This window comes from Phyllobates terribilis, unplaced genomic scaffold (genome assembly GCF_046119375.1).
Source record: "Phyllobates terribilis strain yellow unplaced genomic scaffold, ASM4611937v1 Scaffold_8__6_contigs__length_399053987, whole genome shotgun sequence".
NCBI lineage: Eukaryota > Metazoa > Chordata > Amphibia > Anura > Dendrobatidae > Phyllobates > Phyllobates terribilis.
Window position 1 is genome coordinate 356,961,492 of NW_027362768.1, and position 21,866 is coordinate 356,983,357.

The following is a 21,866-nucleotide window of genomic DNA, read 5'->3' on the forward strand; positions in this document are numbered from 1 at the left end:
AAAGCGCGCGAGAACTGAAGCCCCGCCTCACGTCCGGACGTTGCGTAAGGTCCTGGAAGGAGCCCAGCAGACGCCGACGTCACAGGAGCGCGACGGAAGGTCCTCAACCCTGACGATCCACTGCGGAGCCGCGGCCTACGGAAAAGGATCATCGCAAGGTAGGCCACGGTCCACTAGGGGGGAGGAGGATGTCGGATACGGAGGAGAGCTTCACTGCTACAGCCACCGCCAGCACCACCGCTGCTGCGGTCATGCCTTTCACCATGCCCTACATCCCGGGGGCAGCCTGGCTACCCCAGTACTCAGGGGAGTCCCATACCCTAAATGACTTCAGAGAAAGGCTGGATAGCCTCTTCCAGGTGTACCCCCTCACAGAAGAGCAAAAAGTGAGCATCCTGGTGGCTCAATTAACAGGGGCAGCCCAAAGGGAGGTAAAGTCCTGGCCACTTGGGAGGAGGAGGACTGTCGCAGAGATACTAGCCCGGCTGAAGGACACCTTTGATACCCGTACCTCAGCCGAGATCAAGCTTAGATTCTACGGGTGCAAGCAGCGAGCACATGAGAATATAAGGGACTATGCACTAAACCTACAAGAGGCCCTGAGAGCCATTAAGCAGGCCGACCCTGACGGCGTGGGAAACGAAGACAAGTTGTTGACTGAACAATTTATAGAGGGTCTACATTGCAATGCCCACCGAACCCAGTTGCGAGCAATGGCCTTACAGGACCCTCATCTGGACTTTGCACAGTTCAAGGACAGAGCCATCCGGGTGCTCCGAGAACCGGCACCAGGTGGCGCTATGACCCACAAACGCCCTGCTACCATTTACCACCAGGAGACGGCGCCCTTGTCGGCAGGGCCTGTGGAAGCTGATGCGCAGGCTTTAAGCAATGACCCGGCTACAGACCTGCACGGTCAGGTCCAAGAGCTAACTAAAAGCGTTGCCGCGCTAACCCGAACTGTGCAGTCTTTACAGGTTTCTACTCCAGGGAAGATCCAGCTGGCATCCGGACCGGAGGATATCCCGTGGCGCCGACCAAGGAGGATCCCACCGGCCAGAGGAAGACCCAGCGACCGATACAACGAGAACGGACAACCCATCTGCCGCCGCTGCAATCAACCCGGACATATGGCAAGGTACTGTCCTTTAAACTGGCACAACCTGGGGTAGAGGGCCAACCCCTAGGAATAAGATCACCAGGCCCATCGAACTGGCGTGACAAATACGTGGGAGGACGTCCAGTCTTGCCTGTAGTACTGGATGGCATTCCTATGAGTGCCCTACTTGACACCGGGTCACAGGTCACCACCATCCCGTACGTGCTCTTCAAGCAGTACTGGAATGACTCGGATATAACCCGCTACCCAGACGACGACTTGAGTATCATCGCCAGCAATGGTCAGCCCGTGCCACAGATCGGATTTAAAGAGATGACCATTAAAATCGGTAAAGTCGAACTGGCAGCACAGGGACTGATCATTGTAGACATTGACAAGCGCGAGAGTCACCCAAAGATAACTCTAGGAACTAATGTGATTGAAAATTGTCTTGCAGAGGTGATTCTCATTTTACAGCAGGTTGCCAAGAACGCCAGCTCCGGCCAGCAGCGAGTGCTCCAAAAAGAGATCCGGGCACTGATGCGACGGCAACAGGTGGAACTCTCCGGTGGTGAGATTGGTAGCGTGAGAATGTGTGACCCTTTCCCTATTGCCATGCCCCCGAAAAGTGAAATGATGATTTGGTGCCGGGCAGCTATTGGTCTGAGAGGTAGAGATTACCAGGCAATGGTAGAACCAGTCTACTCAGATAGTAGGCCCACCATTTTGACGGCACGGGAGGTGGTTGATGTACGCCATGGGAGGGTGCCCGTTCGCATAATAAATATCGGGAAGAGGGAAGTGTACCTGCCCCGGTATGCTACGCTAGCCAAATTGTATACCATCAACCAAAATTCTGTACAGTCCGTGGAACCCTTGCCTCCATCTCATCCAGAGGAAGGTAACGGCTCTAAGCAACAAATGGAGGACTGGTGTCAGCAACTGCATTTGGGTACTGACTCCACACCCGCTCACCAAAAGCAGGGAGTCTACCGGGTGATCCAGGAATACGAGAGAGTGTTCAGTAAACACCCGCTAGACTTCGGGCTAGTGAAGGGAGTGGAACATCACATCCCCACGGGAGACCATCCTCCCATAAAGGAGAGGTATCGTCCCGTACCCCCTGCACACTACCAACACGCCAAGGGGATGCTTAGAGACATGAAGGAGGCTGGGGTAATCAGGGATAGCTGTAGCCCCTGGGCAGCTCCACTAGTCTTGGTTAAAAAGAAAGACAACACCATGAGAATGTGTGTAGATTACCGGAAAATCAACCGTATCACACACAAAGATGCGTACCCCTTACCAAGGATAGAGGAGTCTTTGGCTGCTTTAAAATCTGCTAACTTCTTCTCCACTTTGGATCTCACTAGCGGGTACTGGCAGGTTCCTGTAGCAGAGGCGGACCGGGAGAAGACCGCATTCACCACCCCGATGGGACTTAGCGAGTTTACCTGCATGCCGTTCGGACTCTGCAACGCACCAGGAACCTTCCAACGATTGATGGAATGCTGTCTGGGACACCGGAACTTTGAGACGGTCCTGCTGTACCTGGACGATGTTATAGTTTATTCCAAAACCTACGAGGACCACCTGAAACACCTGGCGGAGGTGTTTGAAGCCCTGGCAAACTACGGTCTGAAGGTGAAACCGTCGAAGTGTCACCTGCTAAAACCAAAAGTGCAGTACCTGGGACACGTGGTGAGTGCTGACGGAGTGGCCCCCGACCCTGATAAGATCACCGCGATTAAGGAATGGCCAAGACCCTACAGCGTAAAGGAAGTGCGGCAGTTCCTCGGGTTGGTAGGCTACTACCGAAGATTCATTCCCGGTTTCACCAAAAAGGCAGCTCCTATGCAGGACCTCCTGATAGGCCAGTCCAGGAAGGCCAAGAACCAGAAGCCGCCCTTCAGATGGGAGAAGCTGGAAGAAGAGTCCTTCCGCCAGCTGAAGATGGCCCTCACGGGGGATGAAATCCTGGCGTACCCGGATTACAGCCAGCCCTTTATCCTCTACACCGACGCAAGTAACATCGGGCTAGGAGCCGTACTGTCCCAGATCCAGCAGGGGAGAGAACGGGTAATTGCTTACGCCAGCCGAAAACTGCGACCCACCGAAAGAAACCCTGAGAATTACAGCTCATTCAAGCTAGAGTTCCTGGCAGTGGTGTGGGCAGTCACCGAACGCTTTAAGCACTACCTCGCCTCTTCCCGGTTCACCGTGTACACGGATAACAACCCGTTGACACACCTGAACACTGCAAGACTCGGTGCCCTGGAGCAGAGATGGATGGCCCGCCTGTCCAACTATGAGTTCACGATCAAATACCGGGCAGGACGCTCCAATACCAACGCGGATGCCTTGTCCAGAATGCCAAACCTACCGGACGTAGGGGAAGATCCAGGGGAACTGGAAGAAGTTGAACTCCCCGCGTTTCACCGTCATGGGACTACCCAGTATTCCCACCGTGTAAGGGGTAAGCAATCCGCTACGTTCAACCCCTTACCTCATTACAACTGGGCAGAAACGCAAGACAGTGACCCCGCCGTCCGACTGGTGAAGGAGATGCTGACTCAGCCAGATGCCCGCCTTGACCCAGACGCTCCGGAGGAGACCAAGCAACTGTGGGCTGAGAAGAGTCGACTGTTCCTTTACAAGGGGAAGTTGTGCCGCAGAATGGTTAACTCCCGGACGCATGAACTGGTCTGGCAAGTAGTGGTGCCAAGAAGAGACGCGGCAATGGTACTGGAGGCATACCACGACGGAGCTGGGCACTTCGGATGGAAGAAGCTGGAGTTCCTGCTGCGCGGGCGGTTCCACTGGGTAGGCATGAGAGGGACCATCGAGAGGTGGTGCAGAGACTGTGGCCCATGCAACCTAAGAAGGAAGGACCGTGCCAGCCAGAAGACTCCCCTGCAGTCCATCGTCACCAGGCAGCCGTTGGAACTGGTAGCCTTGGACCATGTAAAACTGACCCCCAGCAGAAGTGGCTACGTCTATGCGTTAACCATCGTGGATCACTACTCCCGGTTCTTGGTTGTAGTCCCCGTCAAGGACTTAACGGCTCAAACAGCAGCTAGAGCCTTCCAGCAGCACTTCTGTCGTCCACACGGATACCCAGAGCAGGTGCTGACGGACCAAGGACCTGCCTTTGAAGCGGAAGTCTTCCAGGAGTTCTGCACTCTGTATGGCTGCCGGAAGATAAGAACAACACCCTATCATCCGCAAACCAAAGGACTTTGCGAGAAGATGAACCAGGTGGTGATAGACCTTCTGAAAACATTGCCCCTGGAAGAACGCAGTCTGTGGCCTGAGAAACTGCCTGATCTGGTGGACCTATACAACCACATCCCTGTAGGTTCTACCAACTGTACCCCGGCTTACCTAATGAGAGCAAGACCTGGTAAGCTGCCTGTTGATCTGGATATGGGAGTCCTGACACCCGAGGACACTTCACCAGAAGCAGACTGGGACACAGAGAGGCAGCAGCAGTACCGGAAAGTACAGGAGAGCGTTGAGCGAAGTCTCCGTCAAGCAAGAGAAAGACAGGAGAAGACTTACAACCAGTGTGCTCCCGCTGTTCCCCTGGTACCTGGAGAGCAGATCTTGAAGAGGAAAAGACGGCTCCACAAGTTGGACGACCAGTGGGAGAAGGACCCGTACACCGTACTGCCATCAAGCCATGAAAACCCAAAAATCTGCACAATCAGTAAGGATGGAGGAGAAACCACAGCCATTGTCTCCCGAGATCACCTGAAGAAGTGTCCCGAGCAGCTACGAAACCCTGAAGAAGATCAAGAAAACCCTCGACCCGCAGAGAAAAGGGAAGAGATGGTCAGTACTGTACTCGGAGACTTCCCTCGGTCTTGGACACAAGTAAATGGCGCTGTTGTGGTACCCGTCCTCACCTTCCTCCAGCCAGCATCCCAAGTGCCTACGGAAAAACCGGTAGAGCTGGAAGAGCAGCCGGTCCAGGAGGCAGAAGACCTCACACAAGCAGACCAGGAGAATCGACCCTCTGCTTATAGTGAGCCTGCCGTGCCCCTAGTGAGCCAAAGAGTCCGTAGACAGCTGCCCAGCTTACCTTTGACAGCTCCTACACCCTGTAGCTCAGGACCGGTTAGTAAGCTCCGTAGGTCTACTAGAACCACTAGAGGCCAGTTGCCCGTACGTTGGAGGATCTAAAGTGTTTAGACTGTTTTATTAATATTTACCTGTTTACTGTTGCTTGTAAATAATTATGTTTTTCTAGTTATTTTATAGGTGTCTTTTGTGGATTAACCGGAACTCTGTTGTATATATGTTTGGAGCGTAACCCAGGAACGGACTAAAGACTGTTAAAGACTCGGGGCAGGACAGACCCCTACCTGGTTACGGCTCCCTGTTCTTTGGTGAAATGGACACCCTTTTTGTTTCAAAAATTGCACCCGGTTGCGGACACGCCGTGACCACTTTAACATGTTTTTCCTTATTGTATTGTTCCTGTTTATACCCTGTTATGTTTTCAAAAATATGTTTAGTCCCGGAGTACTAAATTTTACTAGGGGGGAATGTGGCACCCCAGGGTTCTGGTTACCACAGTAATAGCAATATTACGTCTGTGAGCAGGTGGGAGGTCTCCTGGTCAGGAATCCTAAGCATGCCACACCTCCTGCCCAGTCCTGGGAGGGGAAGAACTTCCCCAATATAAACTGGGGCTGAGGTGGGGTTAGAAAAGAACACAGACAGAGACAGAGACACAGTCTGGTCTGGTGTGGATCAGTTACAGGGAAAATAAGAACAGGAGCTCTGTGGGAGCAGTGATAAAAGGAGTCCGGGACTGGAAGCTGTAGAGCTCGTCCGGACTGAAGAGATCTCACCGGACACGGAGTCCGAGGCTGTGGGGACTGTTCCATACCCAGCAGCAGAAACCGACCGGCAGGGGATTTCAGGTCCTCTGGCCAAGAAACCCGAAGGCACGGTCACACGCAAGGGACCAGCACCGCCGTCGTGGAGCGGAGGCTACCAGAAGGCCCCGAGTCACCGGCCATACGGGTGAGCACCACACGGTACACTCAGGGACGTGGGCTACTTTTACCCGCTTCTAGCAAGGTAGCCAAGAAGAGTACAGTTAGTTGGGGAGGCCTACAACTCCGCCTGGCCAGGGGAGATCCTGTCTGCTCACGGACTGACCAGACCCCGACCGCTAGCCAGTACTCCCGGGAGGGTCTATCTTTGTCACCAGTAAAGACCCTGAACTACACCGCACCGTCTCTGAGTGGTTCCTGGTGCCTGCGTGCAATTCTACCATCCCCATCATCCACGTCCGCTGCCCTGAGGCCATACCCCTCCCGTTGGGGGTTATACTACCCACGCTGCACAACTGTACCACCGGCCTCAGCGGTCTGCCCTGCAGCGGCGGTTTCGTAACCGCATTCAACGGGTGGCGTAGTCGAACAATATCACATCTGCCACTAAAAACATCGCCACTTAATTTGACACCCTGGGCACGGACCGGGTCACCGCCACGAGGACTACCACCCCCAACGGATCCGGCTCCGGGTATTCCCCAAACATGGCCCAGGGGGCGCGTCATATACGTAGTGGAATAATGGGCCCCAATGAAAATTTGGATCTGGACCAGAAAAGCATGTTGGCCTGATGTATAGGCTTCTGTAGAATTCTACATCCTATAAAGACATACCGTATTTTTTGGACCATAATACGCACTTTTTCCCTCCCAAAATTTGGAAGGAAAATGAGGGGTGCGTCTTATGGTCCGAATGTCTGGGGAGTTGCGGTGGTGGTGGAGTGGGATCGATGGCGGCACCCACCGTAAAAGCAGCGCACACTCCTCACTCTGCCTCACCGCCTACAGCCAGACACCGGCCCCGAGCATCTCACCTCTTCTGCCACCGCCAGGTTTCTGAGGGAGGGAACGGAGGCTTCTGCTTCTTACGATCCTGCTCCACCACCACCGCAACTCCCCGCTGCTGGAACACTCCGGGTTCACAGCATTCCTCCACTTCCGACGGCTTCTTGAGGGACCCTACCTCCTGAGGGACCCCCCCCAGGTAAGATACCTATATACCTATTCAGACTATAAGACGGACCACCATTTTATAAAAACATTTTTTTTCCTATTTTCCACCCCAAAATTTGGGGTGCGTCTTATGGTCCGGTGTGCCTTATAGTCCGAAAAATACGGTATGTGTTTATCTTACCTACACTAGAAAAAAGAAAATATGTAAACCTCATAGAAAACACAGCAGTAAGAACATTTTCTAGGTAAAACTTCTAAATAGTAATCAGAGAGTTACCAAATAACAATCATCACCATATTGCTACTGAACAAGTTCACTATACCAAAATTTATTAACCAGTCATAAACAATTTGAAGGGGAAAAATGGCACCACACAATGACCAGATATTATCACCACACAATGGCCATATATTATCACCACATAGTGTCTGAGTATAACCGCCATCTTGTTACTGAACAAAATCTTCTGCTCTGGGTGCAGAAGTGAGTATTTTGACCATATCATCATTTTTATGCAGAGCTTCAACCTCCAAGCTATATAAACTTGAATGCTTATTGGATGAAGCAGATTATGAAAGATTTTAAAAATCGCCTTCAAATATTGAAATTCTACTCTGTAAGCTCTGGCCATGGTCATTAATAAATATGTTAAAAAGAAAAGAGCCCAATACAGATCAATGTTAACTGTGACCCAATCATAGCCAAGCTTACGCCAGAAATATACTCCAATCAAGGAGTAACATTTATGCTGGAAGTACACGGCACATGTAAGATACATCTAATACATCACGGACACGTGGACAAGTGCTTGTGGCCAGGGACGGTACATCTCCCTGACGGCACACTGGGTAAACATAGTGCAAGCCGGGTGCCCAGTCGGACCTTGGGACGGAACACATCCTCCCCACACCGAGGATTGCGGGCCCTATGTCAGTCAGAGTTGCCCCCACAGTGTACAGCTCCTACGCATCATCCTCCTCCTCATGTTCAGCCTTCATCTCACATATCAGCACATCAGTTACAAGCTGGAAGCACTGCAGTACTGCCTTAGCCAAGCGGCAACAGGTTGTGCTGAAACTCATAAGCTAGGTGATAAACCTCACACTGCTTGTGAGTTGTGGACAGCTGTGAAAGAGCAGGCAGATCTGTGGCTAACACCGCTGAACATACATCCAGGCATTGTCGTGTGTGACAATGGCCGTAACCTGGTGGCGGCTCTGAGGCAAGGCGAGATCACACACGTACCATGCCTGGCTCATGTGCTTAACCTTGTGGATCAGCGGTTTCTTAAATCGTACCCCGAGTTGCCAGATCTGCTCGTCAAAGTAATCCGCCTGTCAGCTCATTTTCGCAAATCGGCTACAGCTTCCACCGCCCTTGCTATGCTGCAGCAGCGTTTGCAGCTTCCGGCACACCGACTTGTGTGTGATGTCCCCACACGTTGGAACTCTACCCTCCACATGTTGCAAAGGATTTGTGAGCAGAAGAGAGCAGTTGTGGAGTACCAGCCGCAACAAGGCAGTCGATATTCAGGTCAGACTCCACACATAAGACCTCAGGAGTGGACCTGGATGTCTGACATATGTACCATCCTGACAAACTTTGAGGAGTCCACCAAGATGGTGAGTGGTGATGACGCCATCATTAGCGTCAGCATCCCACTTGTCTGTCTTTTGCAATGCTCTCTGCAGAGAATTAAAGAGGAGACATTGCAGCCAGAGTATGATGAGATGGATCAAGAAGCCGTAAAGGGCGATTACACACAGCCCAGCCTCATCTCATCCCAATGTGCATTGGGGGACAATGAGGGAGAGGAGGAGGAGGAGGAGGAAGAAGAACAGGAGCTGGTAACATGCGCTGTAGACGGTAGTACCTGTACAACTGTCATACCATCGGTTCAGCGTGGGTGGCCTGAGGACAGGGGGGGAGGAGGAGGAGAGCATGGTCAGTCGTCATCTTGGTGAGGACACGGAAGTCTTGCCCGTTACCAGTCTAGCACGCATGGCTGACTTTATGTTACAAGGCCTTAACCGTGACCCTCGCGTTGTCAAAATGTTGGGTGACAGTCATTACTGGTTGGTGACACTTTTAGACCCCCGCTACAAGGAGAACTTTCACTCTCTTATTCCTGAGGTGGAGGGGTCTACAAAAATGTGGCAGTACCAGAAGGCCCTTGCTGCAGAACTGTTAAAAAAATTCCCATCTGAACACGCTAGCAGCAGAGGTCACAGTTCGTTGACCAACCAAGGAAAACAGGCGAGAGAGAAGCAACTGCAATCCAACAGAGGCAGGGGAACACTGTCAACATTCTGGGACAGTTTTCTGAGACCCGCCCCACTTACAGGCCCTGAGGCGCGGGGTACTCACAAGGAGTGGGAAGTTTCAAAAGATGGTGAGGGAGTACCTTGCCAACCTTACCAGCATCCTCCGTGAATCCTCTGTGCCTTTTAATTATTGGGTATCCAAGCTGGACACTTGGAATGAACTCGCTCTATACGCCTTGGAGGTCCTGGCCTGCCCTGCCGCTAGTGTGTTATCGGAGCGTGTTTTTAGTGCCGCTGGGGGAATTATAACTGGTAAGCGCACTTGCCTGTCAACTGACAATGCTGACAAGCTGACCCTTATCAAAATGAACAAGGGCTGAATTGGGCCAGACTTCTCATCACCACCAAATGACAGCAGAGTAACATAAAGTCAAATCCACTGTGTCATTTCGGGAGGTGTATTCCCATGCACCACTTCACATCCACACATGGGTATACGCTTCCTCATTTCGGCTGTATTTTGCTCTTCTCCTTATCCTCAGCCTCTACCACCACTATACCACCAGGGTGACCGTGGTCAGTGTTGAAGCACTGCAAGTTCCTTCGTCCTAATTTTTGGCAGCTTTTGCTTGGAAGGCATAGGCAAAGACTATGGGAGACCCACTCCCCAATAATGGGAATAATGTTTTGAATATGCTGTACTGCATGTCTCTTGTAAGGGGCATTAAAATAGTCTTGTTAAGCTACTGTGACCTCCACCACTCTTCCAAGATAAATTGATATTGTCTTTTTATTCCACTTTGACCTCCACGTCTCTTCCAAGGGTCTTTAAAACAGTCTTGTTAAGCTACTGTGACCTCCACCACTCTCCCAAGGGGCATTAAAAGCGTCTTGTTAAACCACTCTGAACTCCACGTCTCTTCCAAGGGCCATTAAAACCGTCTTGTTAAGCTACTGTGACCTCCAGCACTCTTCCAAGGGGCATTAAAACAGTCTTGTTAAACCACTCTGACCTCCACGTCTCTTCCAAGGGGCATTAAAACCATCTTGTTAAGCTACTGTGACCTCCACCACTTTTCCAAGGGGCATTGATATTGTCTTTTTATTCCACTGTGACCTCCACGTCTCTTCCAAGGGGCTTTAAAACCGTTTTGTTAAGCAACTGCGACCTCCACCACTCTTCCAAGGGGCATTGATATTGTGTTTTTATTCCATGTCACCTCCACGTCTCTTCCAAGGGGCTTTAAAACCATCTTGTTAAGCTACTGTGACCTCCACCTCTCTTCCAAGGGGCATTAAAAGCATCTTGTTAAACCACTCTGAACTCCACAGCTCTTCCAAGGGGCATTGAAATGTTGTTTTTAATTAACTCTAACCTCCACGACTCTTCCAACGGACATTGCAATTCCTCCTAATTTTAGTCAGCTTTTGCTTTTCAATGCATAGGCGAACACTAAGGGAGACCCACTCCCCAATAATGGGTAGGAGGTTTTTAGTACGCTGTAATCCACGTCTGTTTCAAGGTGCATTGCAGTTCCTCATAATTTTTGGAAAGCCTTCCATTCACTGCTTAGGCCAACAGTGTACAGGAGACCCAGTTGCTATAAATGGAAAAAATGGTTTAGTTAAGGCCCTCTACCTCCATGTCACTTCCAAGGGGCACTGGAGTGCCTCGAAATTTTTGGTAGGCATTGCACTCATTTTATGCCCTATAACTGTGTAGCCGAACCGTTCCTTTTGGTACAGAAACATATCCTACAAGACATGTGTGGTTGACTGGCCTGATATTGATGTGAATGGTCCCTGTTCCTCCTGCTCTTTCTCCTTTGCCACCACCTCATCCATCATTCATCACCTGAAGCTTTGTTTTAACGGGAGTCATAGAACTGGGATAGTAGCAGGAAAACATCCAGAAATCCTCAGAGGAGGAAGGATATGCGCCAAAACCATGACCACCTCAGGCCTAGCCGCAACTACATACATGCGCTTGCATTCCAAGGAACAGAAAGCTAAGGAGATGGATGGCCTCATGATCATGAATAATTTACTCGTTGTGTAGGAGGCCGACCACTGCTGCTGTCTACCTTCTGAACTTTGTGTTGAAGCCTGATTGACCCAGGACCCGCAATCCTCTATGTCTGGAGGACGTGTTGCATCCCAGTGTCCAACTGTGTCCCGGCTTCCACAATATTAACCCAGTGTGACGGCGTCAGTCAGATGGACCATTCCTGGCCACATTCATATGTCCACGTGTTTTTGGTTAGGCTGTCCTTCAAATAGGGGCAGCTGGGGACCGTTTATGGACACCCAGCCGCCCCCAGGTGGCTGGGGACTGTGTGTGGGCACCCGGCCGCGGGCTGGCTGGGGATGCCATGACATGGTGGCCGGCGTCTGCCTCCACATGCCTAAAAGGCCCAATTTTAAGTGCAAGCAAGCTAGCAGTATGGTATTGCAGCCTGGGGGTGGTCGGGTGCAGGCTGCATACTTGCGCTTGCATTGCAAGGAATGGGGGAGGTACAATTGAACACTGCCCTGGGACAAGGACTTGCAAGGGGATAGTTGCAAGTCTGCATCTTCTGATGCGGCAAGGATCACTTCTGATGGGCACACTTTTAGGCAGTGACCTGGGTGTCAGAGATGCTTCCAGGTTTCTTCCCCATGATGTTCCCATGTCTTTTCAGCACTGTATGCATGTGTCACACAGCACATGGCAAGATAAGATTGTAAATGATAAAATGACATTTCCCGGTGAATGCATTTGTCACGGTTGAAAGCAATACAAAAGTGCAAAAACGCATAAAAAATGCTACTTGTGAACATAGCCGAAGGTGTGGAGGAATATTTTTGTTTTTGGTTATTTATTTTACCTTATACACAAGTCTTTACCCTGGAAAGGAAGTTCCTTAACATATTTCACAGGAAAACCGTTTCAGTTTCGTTTTTGAACGTTTTATTGTGTGCCCGTAAAAGTGGCTTAATACCTCTGACCACATTGTTGACAGCAGTGACCTGGGGGTCAGAAATGCTTCCTGGGGCGATGCAATAGGTACTCAAAAGAAAGACCTACTTCAATTTTGCTTAATCGCGCGCTCCGTCCTAAAAATTCCCCGGCCAATGGCCGGAGGACTTCCCATATAAATGGCACCTCCTCCAATATGGAGGTGCCCGTGCAAGGTTGTTGCTTTGTGATTCTTACTTTGCTTCAGCCCCCAGGTCCTCTGCAAGTCAGTCCTGTCCGCCAGTCTGATCTTCAGTCCAGTCCGCCAGCCTAACTACTCTCCAGCCCGACAGTCTGTCTACAGTCCAGTCTGCCAGTCTGTCTATGGGCTCTGCCCGCCTGCTAACCTGGAAGCACCTGCCTGTTACCTGCTGTGCCTGCCAGCCCGCTTACCTGGAAGCACCTGCCTGTTACCTGCCATGCCTGCCAGCCCGCTTACCTGGAAGCACCTGCCTGTTACCTGCCGTGCCTGCCAGCCCGCTTACCTGGAAGCACCTGCCTGTTACCTGCCGTGCCTGCCTGCTTACCAGGAAGCACCAGCCAGCTACCTGTTGTGCCGCAAGTTTGCCTACCCGGAACACTCGCCTGACTATCTGCCTGCTTGTCTACCCGGACCACCAGTCAGCCTGCCAGCCGAAGCTCATCTGTTGTACCGGTCAGTTCCTGCCTCCTGACCCGTGGGATTCACCTGCTCTCATACAAGGTCAGTCCCAAAGTGGCACCTGGTCCCTCTGCTCGGTTCCTCCCTGGTTCACGGAGTCGACTGAGCCGCCGTGCGACCTTGGTCGGACCGAGTTGATACTTGGCACGCCCCACTGGCACCTCCTTGCACCGCAGCACAGAGGTTCCACCACCCGGATCCGTAACACCATCCAATGATTCCAGAACAACATTCAGAAAACATTATTTTCCTGGGACTTTGGGTGTTATCAAAATAACTCTGCTCTGGGAATCTGTATGTAATATAAAAAAACTTTTTCAGAAAGTTAACACTAAAATTCTCCAATGTGCCTGGCCAGCAGAATCCTATGGCCCTTAATAATGATTAGGTACAGTGACGTACCGTCCTATATAATGGACAGGGACTATTTCTTGAGCACTTTGGAAGACTTCACTTGGCAACCCGTTTTCCTTTTGGCTTCCATTGATATTAAAAGTCTGTACACCAGGATTCCCCAGGACGGGGGTCTCCATGCGGTCCAAGACATTCTGATTAACCCAAATACAAATGAACAATTCATTGTATTTATGAGCGAAGCATTACATTTCATACCTACTGCTAATGCTATTAAATTCAATAATATGTCCTGCTCTGTGAATGAGGAGCGTTTTATATAGGAAGAACAATACGTAACCTACAGGTCTAAACAAAAGGAGCATTTTAAATCAATTAATACAGGAGCTTTTTCTTCTCATTTAATCGAACATATAAATAAAAACCAAGAAGGGAAAATTAATATATTACAGTTTGCAGGTTTAGAAAAGGTCCCACCGCCATTCGGGGGTGGTGACAGACATAAGATCCTATTAAGAAAAGAAGCATAATGGATCCTCCATACTAACACATTAGGACCTCTGGGGTTAAATGCTAAATTTGACATGAGAGTGTTCTTCTAATTCATATTTTGTCCACTTGACCTTCCTCTATCGAATGCAGCAGAATAAGTTTCTACCATGACACTTTGTAGCAGGGCGTATATAAGGCATACACTGATGTCATGATAGACTCGGGCCAGATGAAGCGTTAGTCACAGTGCGAAACGGCCGATACCTTTTCATGTTGCCTGTGTGCACATCCCATCCACCACTGCACAGAAATAAAGTATATGTGCATTTTACTTCCAGGGTGACTGACACGCTTTTCTCTGAAGATCCTGTATGTGGACTACACCTTTCAGAGTGTCCAGCACTGACCTTGTGGTCGTATGTCCTGGGAGATCCATTATATACATGACATGGCTGCTCTTCCAGTGCAGCCAAGTGATCCATAGTGCTGGCCAATTTCTTTTTTACTTGTTTCCTCGCAGTAATAATACCGTAACATTACATCCATAGAGAGATAAAGCCATGAAACTACGTCATCCTGTGGCTACTGCAGGGTATTACATCACTGTGGACAAAACACCGCAGTATAAAACCCACTGGAGAATGTAGAGATTTATATACTCTTGTATGTAGATGAAATGTCAGTGTGGCCTCTACACAACACAGGGCTGTGGATAGCGGCAGTAGGAGGCAGAATGTGAAATATAAGGATTATTTCCTATTTTCATTCATGTACATCACTGCAGATATACACCCATCAGCCATAACATGAACACCACCTGCCTAATATTTTGGGTACTTTGAAGACCTCAGTGATGTTTGCCGTGTAGCAGGGGGCATTCTCCTAATGAAAGGGACCTCTGCCAGTAGGGAACATGGCTGCCATGAAGGGAGATACTCAGTTTTAGATGAGTCCTGGGACGTAATATCAGGTTGGTAAATTCACCTTAGTTTAGTGAACAGGACGGTGAGGGGAGGACACAGAAACATTCACCTCGTGGGCAATATGGGCCTGAAAACACCGGGATTTACTTGTCTTGACCTGTGTTGTGGTGTCATATACTGGAGCACAGAACTATTTCTCTTATACTTATTTATTTGGGAAGTCACTGTTCCTCTTCCTTCTGCAATCTTTACGTGTACCCTAATGTTACAATTGATTATTTCTGCTGCTATATTTAGGCGATTTGGTGTCCTCCTTACTATATTCTGTAACACTGCTGTGTTCCTCCATCTCCGATTGTTATTTTAATATGTCTTTGTGCATATGTTGTTTTTAATCAGATCATGCCCAGCAATTTTGTATATCTAATAAAGATACATTTATTTATTAAACTTTATATTTGTTGGTGCATCGGTCCTTGTTTTTTTTCTAGGTGCTCATAGTTTTTTGGACAGTTAGATGCACAACATTTAGGACCCATCAGTAGAATCTTAAAAAAGGTATGTTACACTGCAAAACAAAACTTTTCTCATACTGGGTTATCTGATTATGTCAAACTTAGACCTTCAGCGGTTGATGACATCATCGCTTACGCTCTGACTGATGATGTCACAATGGCGATGATATCACAATACTATGGAATTGTAAAGTTAAGATTCCACTGTCACTTTTCTTACTTTACCTTCAACTGTTGAAGAGTGAGGACGACTTTTGTATACTTAGCAAATTCTTTTTCATTGATATTAACTTATCATGGGAAGTAAAAGGAAGTGTGGTGAGGAGAATAAGAGGAGCGCTAAAAAGAGATGCATGGAAGAGAGTTTTTCTCAGAGAGGAGAAACTTCTCAGGACATTGTACAGGATGTACCTGTTGAGAAGACAGAAGATCCCTGTACAACATCTTTTGGGCATCCTCTACAGAAAAAGACCCTTAAGAAGGGGAAAAGAAGAGGGAACACATCTCCTGAGAAGGCAGATGAAGCCCCAAATAAGAGAGGGAGAATGGTGGAATCTGAGAGTGGAAAGGATGATACCTCTGAAATAAGGTTTAGCGGGTCAGCTAAAACCAGGAGCTCTCACAAACATCAAGAGAGTGGTGAAGATCTAAGTTGTAGAGAACAACTTAAGAGAAAGAGGACATCTGACACTCAGACCACTACAAAGAGAAGACGTGAGAATGACAAAGCCATCTACCAAGCTCCAGAAGGTAAATTCTATAGTCATTAAGTCACAGACCACATCCATGTTTTATATAGTGTTCATTTATTTTACAAAATGTAACCTAATGACATAATCGTATCCCGTACATCTTACCATGTACATCAGAGCTCTCCACCTTCTATACTTGGGGCTCTCCGGCCGGAACATGGTGGTATCCAGCTTCATCATGTTCAAAGTTCATGACTGGGTTAAAATAATTGTCAATTTATTGTAGCATTAAATGCGAGTGCAACAGTAAGATTAATTGTTAGTTCTAATGTTTTTCTTTCTAGGAGTAATTGGTGCACAGACCACAAGCATTTCAGACCCAGTGACTGCCGGTATTTCCCTGGAGAGTTTCACCTTTACCAGGAAGCTTGGAGAGGGCAGCTTTGGCAAGGTGATGCTGGCCACACATAAAACCAGCGGACATCAGCTGGCGATCAAGATGGTCAAGAAGAGGGAATTGGTGGAGAACGCTAGAGACACCATCCACTTAGAGAGAGAGGTCCTGGAAATCACTGGAGAGAGCAGATTCTTCACACACGCCTATGGCACCTTCCAGACAGCGGTAAGAGACTCCTTTCCTTCTAGAAATCCCCCCTTTCCCCCCATCATGTTTAGTTGCTTCCATTAGAGTGCAAATCCAATCTTTGCCAGTGCAAATGAAAAGATCTGCTGTGTGCCCTTGCCGCCATTACTGATGACTATCGTTAGTGGATTTTGACTGAATCTTGAACTCGTACGCCTCCAGAGTTTGCAGATCATGGGGACATTTTTTCCTGAACATACAGTATAGTTCCCTGAACCATGGTAAATGTTATCAGGATGTAAAAAAGCCACATTATTTACCATCATCTTCCCTCCTTTCACACAGGACTATGCATTTTATGCCATGGAATATCTGAGTGGTGGCGACTTGACTGCATTTATCAATTCCAGAGCCCCCCTGGATGTCTGCACGACCAGGTAAGAGAACAGCAGCTCTGTGACATCTGTGGCCGCTGTCTCCCATCATAGTTATTAGTGGTTCTATAGAAGTATTAATGCTGATAGGATTTTTTTTCTTCCTTCTCAGGTTCCTTGCAGCAGAAATCTTGAGTGGACTAGAGTTTCTCCACAGCCGGGGGATTATTCACCGGTAATAAGTCATTTCTTTTTTATACATAGGAGAAGGTTTACTTTGTTAAATTGTGAAATGTGCCAGAACTAAGTAATCCGAATAATAGGTGGTGTAACGTCAGACAAAAGTCACTAAAGATGCTCCAAATTTACTGTGATGAAATTTGGTGTGTTTTCAGACAGTCTGGTATACGTCTACACAAGACGGGATTAGTAACTCTGCCCCCCAGTGTTTAGTGAGTGGTCCTGTGCAGCCGCCCCCACAGCAACCCAAGCACTACAACTGATCCACGTCTGATTCACAGAACTATTTTTCTTTCTTTTTTCAGGGATTTAAAACCAGACAACATCCTTCTGGACAGCGATGGACACGCTAAGATCGCTGATTTCGGCCTTGCTGCAATGAATGTATTTGGCTCTCAGAAGATCAGTGACTTTGCCGGCACTCCCGGCTATATGGCTCCTGAGGTGACTATGTGACTACTGATATCTCATATCTTATTATCCACCTGTGATCTTCACTTACTGTGGAGCTTGTGCAATCACAGACCCATCACCACAGCGGCCCACATTTACTAACGCTGTCTAATTGATGGACTGTGTAAGGGCCCCTATACATATAAGACTAAAGTCAGCCGAATCTGCCAATATCACAGGGTTCAGCCAATGGTCTAATGTGTATGAGGACCTCTCAAGTCTTCACCCGGGAGGAGAAAAACACGGCACATCGGATTTCCAATGACCGATCTTTTGTTCTTCGGAGGAGTCTAGGAGCTTCTTTCTCATCGAGAACAAAGGAGCTCTCGCCCGAGCCGTGCATTCCTGTTTATGGGGGAGGTAGCTAACAACGATCTTTTGGCCAACACCTATGTAATGTTTATGGGGGCTTAGGAGTGGAGGAACACTACCGGTAAACCTGGCCACGGTTGTTTTGTCTCCCAGAATGGAAAATGTACTAACTTATCATTTTAATCTGATTTTTCCACAGATGCATCGTCATCAGCCCTTTAATTACACGGTCGACCTGTTCTCTTTTGGGATCACAGTCTTCCAAATGGCCACAGGATCTTACCCGTTCTATACTGGTCGGAATCGACTAAGGATTAAGCGTTCAGTGCAGCATGATAAACCTCGCTATCCGAACACCATGGATTCTAACATCAGGGACATCATAGAGACAGTGAGTAATTAGACACTTATATCTGGAGACACAGAACAGATAGGACTGTCATGAGTTGTGATAACACGCTGAACATTTCATCACCGTTGTGTTGGGTATTTCAGCTTTATCCAATACAAGTGATTGGGACAACGCTGCAGCCCCCGGCACAGCCCCTCCTATATGTACAGAGTTCTTATGTACAGCCTTATTCATATTATAAAGAGGCCGCGGAGCTCACCAAAATCTCTTCAAACAGCTAATCATCATGATCATTGGGCATCGGCCCCCGTCTGATCTACTACAGACGGCCTATCCTGTCCTATCTTAACCTGTCCTATCGTATCCCATCCTGTCCTGTCTTATCCTGTCCTGTACTATCCTGTCCTGTCTTGTCCAGTCTTATCCTGTCCTATCCTATCCTGTCCTGTCCTGCCCTATCCTATCCTGTCTTATCCTATAATGTACTTTCCTATCCTATGCTGTACTTTCCTATCCTATCTTGTACTATTCTTTCCTATCCTGTACTATCATGTCCTATCCTGTACTGTACTATCCTGTCCTATACTATACTGTCCTGTCCTGCCCTATCCTATCCTGTACTGTCCTATCCTGTACTGTCCTATCCTGTACTGTACTATCCTGTCCTATCCTGTACTATCCTGTCCTATCCTATCCTATTTCTTTCTAGCAATGGTTGTTATAATAAATTCATCTTTCTATAAGAAAATGAGAATACATTTGTGACACTGATGTTTTTCTGCGATTATTTATATTATTACTTGTGATATAATAATGGTTCTTATATATTTGCAGCTCTTGTGTAAATCACCAGAGAAGAGACAGGTTGCTTGCAGCAATTTAAAAGGACATCCATTCTTCTCGCCCATAAACTGGGAGGAATTGGAGGCAGGAAGGTTACGTCCACCATTTACAATGACACCTGTAAGTACACAGCATTATTTTATTATAATGTCACCTCCTCGTCTGTGTAATGTGACAATATGTGTAAGAAATACTCAAATAATGAGTAATAATCATACATAGTGTAGGCCAGAATGTGTTTATCCTCCCCTGCTGGTAAACGTGTGGAATTACAGCATGGGGCAGGATGGGCAGGCCTTTACATATTTCTCAAAAGTGTATTTATTGTCCCCAATTCTCCAGAAGGCCACTTATTTAATAACTTGGATCCATTAGGCTGCTTTCACACTGTGCATTTTTTTGGTGAAAGCGCCATAATGCTCTTGCCATTGTTTTTGGAAAACCACAACAAAAGCATGCATTTTTGTCGATACTGCGGCAAAAGAAACCAATGTGGTTGTAACGTGTGAGCGCAGCCTAGTGGTGCAGTTGTAGCCGATGTGCATACCGCAGATTGCCAGGCACCACCAGTAGTTGACTTGTTCTCAAGCTAAAAGTACCGGTGGATGGTGGTGATTAGGGGTAATCTGCACACGGTTACCACGGCTCATCCACAATCTGTACAGGTGCCCTATGGAGGGGACTGATATAATGAAATACCTAATGAATTAACCAGACTGATTTGTTTTTCTTCTATAGATCCCAGTGATGCAAACTAGCAAACAAATTGAATTGCAGCAAGTGATGTCCCACACTGAAGCTCGGAAACCACCTATAACCCCGGAGGACCAGCGGCTGTTCTGTGGCTTCTCCTATATCAGCGACAGGTGGAAGAACATTCAAAGCCGCAGCAATAACAGCAATGGAAATGTAAAGCAGTTCCCTCCCCCCAATACCTGACTACTGGGTCAGGGAGGCATGGACCTGGGTGTGGTCTGAAGAAACAGGCGGGGTCTGTTTGAATCCCACCCATGAGCTTTACCATTGGTCTCTTGTCCAGAGTTCTTCCATCTACTCTGTTACATATCAGAGACCATGACCTCCTGCATTCTCTGTTGCTGCCCCATACCTCATCTGGTGGCATGCTGCTTGGAGATGTAGGACCATCATACTACAGGACGGCACGGTGGCGCAGTGATTAGCGCTGTTGGCGAGCAGCACGGTGGTCCTGGTGTAAATCTGGGACGCCATCTGCAATGAGTTTGTATGTTCTCCCCGTGTCTGTGTGGGTTTCCTCCGGGTACTCCGGTTTCCTCCCACAACTCAAAACATACTGATAGGAGAAAAAAATAAAATTATTAATTATTGAACATCATCATCATGTACCTCGTGTGTTTCTGTATTTATTACCAGTAAGTGATATATAGAAAGGTGGTAACACTGCACATTCTGTCATGACTTTCATATCCTATTACTTATAATGTCTACAGTGACATAAAACATTAATTTCTCAATAAGTAAGTTTTGAGCCTCTAGTAGTCTGCACAGTTACAATGTAACACGTAAACTCACCGGCTCCTTCCTACAGCCTCCCTATACGTTGTTATTGCTTCCTCCTGAGAATGAGGTTGTGTTGTTACTAGAACTCCGGGTTTTCTGTTCCTACGTGTGTTATGGGAATCTTACTTAGCTGTATATGTACAGCGGGTGATGGTTGTGGGTGCATGGAGTGGGCTCAGGAGCTGTGACCGGGTCATACAAGGCGGGAGTGGGTTGGGTACACAGCTGACTCGTGCCTCTAACTGACTAAGGTTGTATTGTTACTAGAACTATGGGTTTATGGTTCTGAGTCAGGGGCGCATCTTCCTGCAGCCTCAAACTCTGATATTATCACTCACTTCCATCTCTCCATGAGGCCAAATAAAAATAATGATAAAAAGTGATCAAAAAGTCATATGTATTCCAAAATGACACCAATAAAAACAGCAGCTCATTTTACAAAAATACAAGCCCTCATACAGTTCTGTTTACAGAAAAATTAAAAAGCTAGGACTCTGACAATATGACGAGCCCCTAAAAAGCTAATAAAAAGTAATTAAAAAAATATATGTGGCGCCCCTGCGGGTTCAGTCACCACAGAGGTACTGCATCTCACCCACAGGTGTGGTATCTCATTCTCAGGTAAGGAGGGAGTACTGCTCGGGACCCAAACACCTGCATCCAACACTACACTACTCCAGACCAGCAGGAGGGGCAAGATGTGTCGCTCTCCTGCTGAGCCCTGTCCCTGGCTGGAGTGGGGGGAACCAAATTAGGGGGAACCATGTAGTGGGTGTGGGTGGAGGAAGCAGCTTAGGGGAGCACTTGAAAGGAGGATATAAAATGAGAAGCCATCTTGTGAAGTCAGGTCAGTCTGAAAGTTCAGTCAGAGGAGAAGAGAGTGTGGAGCAGGAGCTCAGCAGGAGCTCTGCTCAGGAGGAGAGCCTAGTGAGACAGGCCCAGGACAGACTGAAGAGAGGAGTAGAGTGAGAAGAAAGGCTCCAGTAAAGCAGAAAGGATCCCAGGGGCACAGGCAGTGCGGATGCCACCCGTGCACCCGAACCCACCAGGAGTGGAAGGATCAGGTCGCAGAGAGGGGACTGGCCCTTTAACTAGCAGAGTTCTTCAAGTCTCAACTAGACAACCGGAGGGTGCAGCATTTCAGGTGCT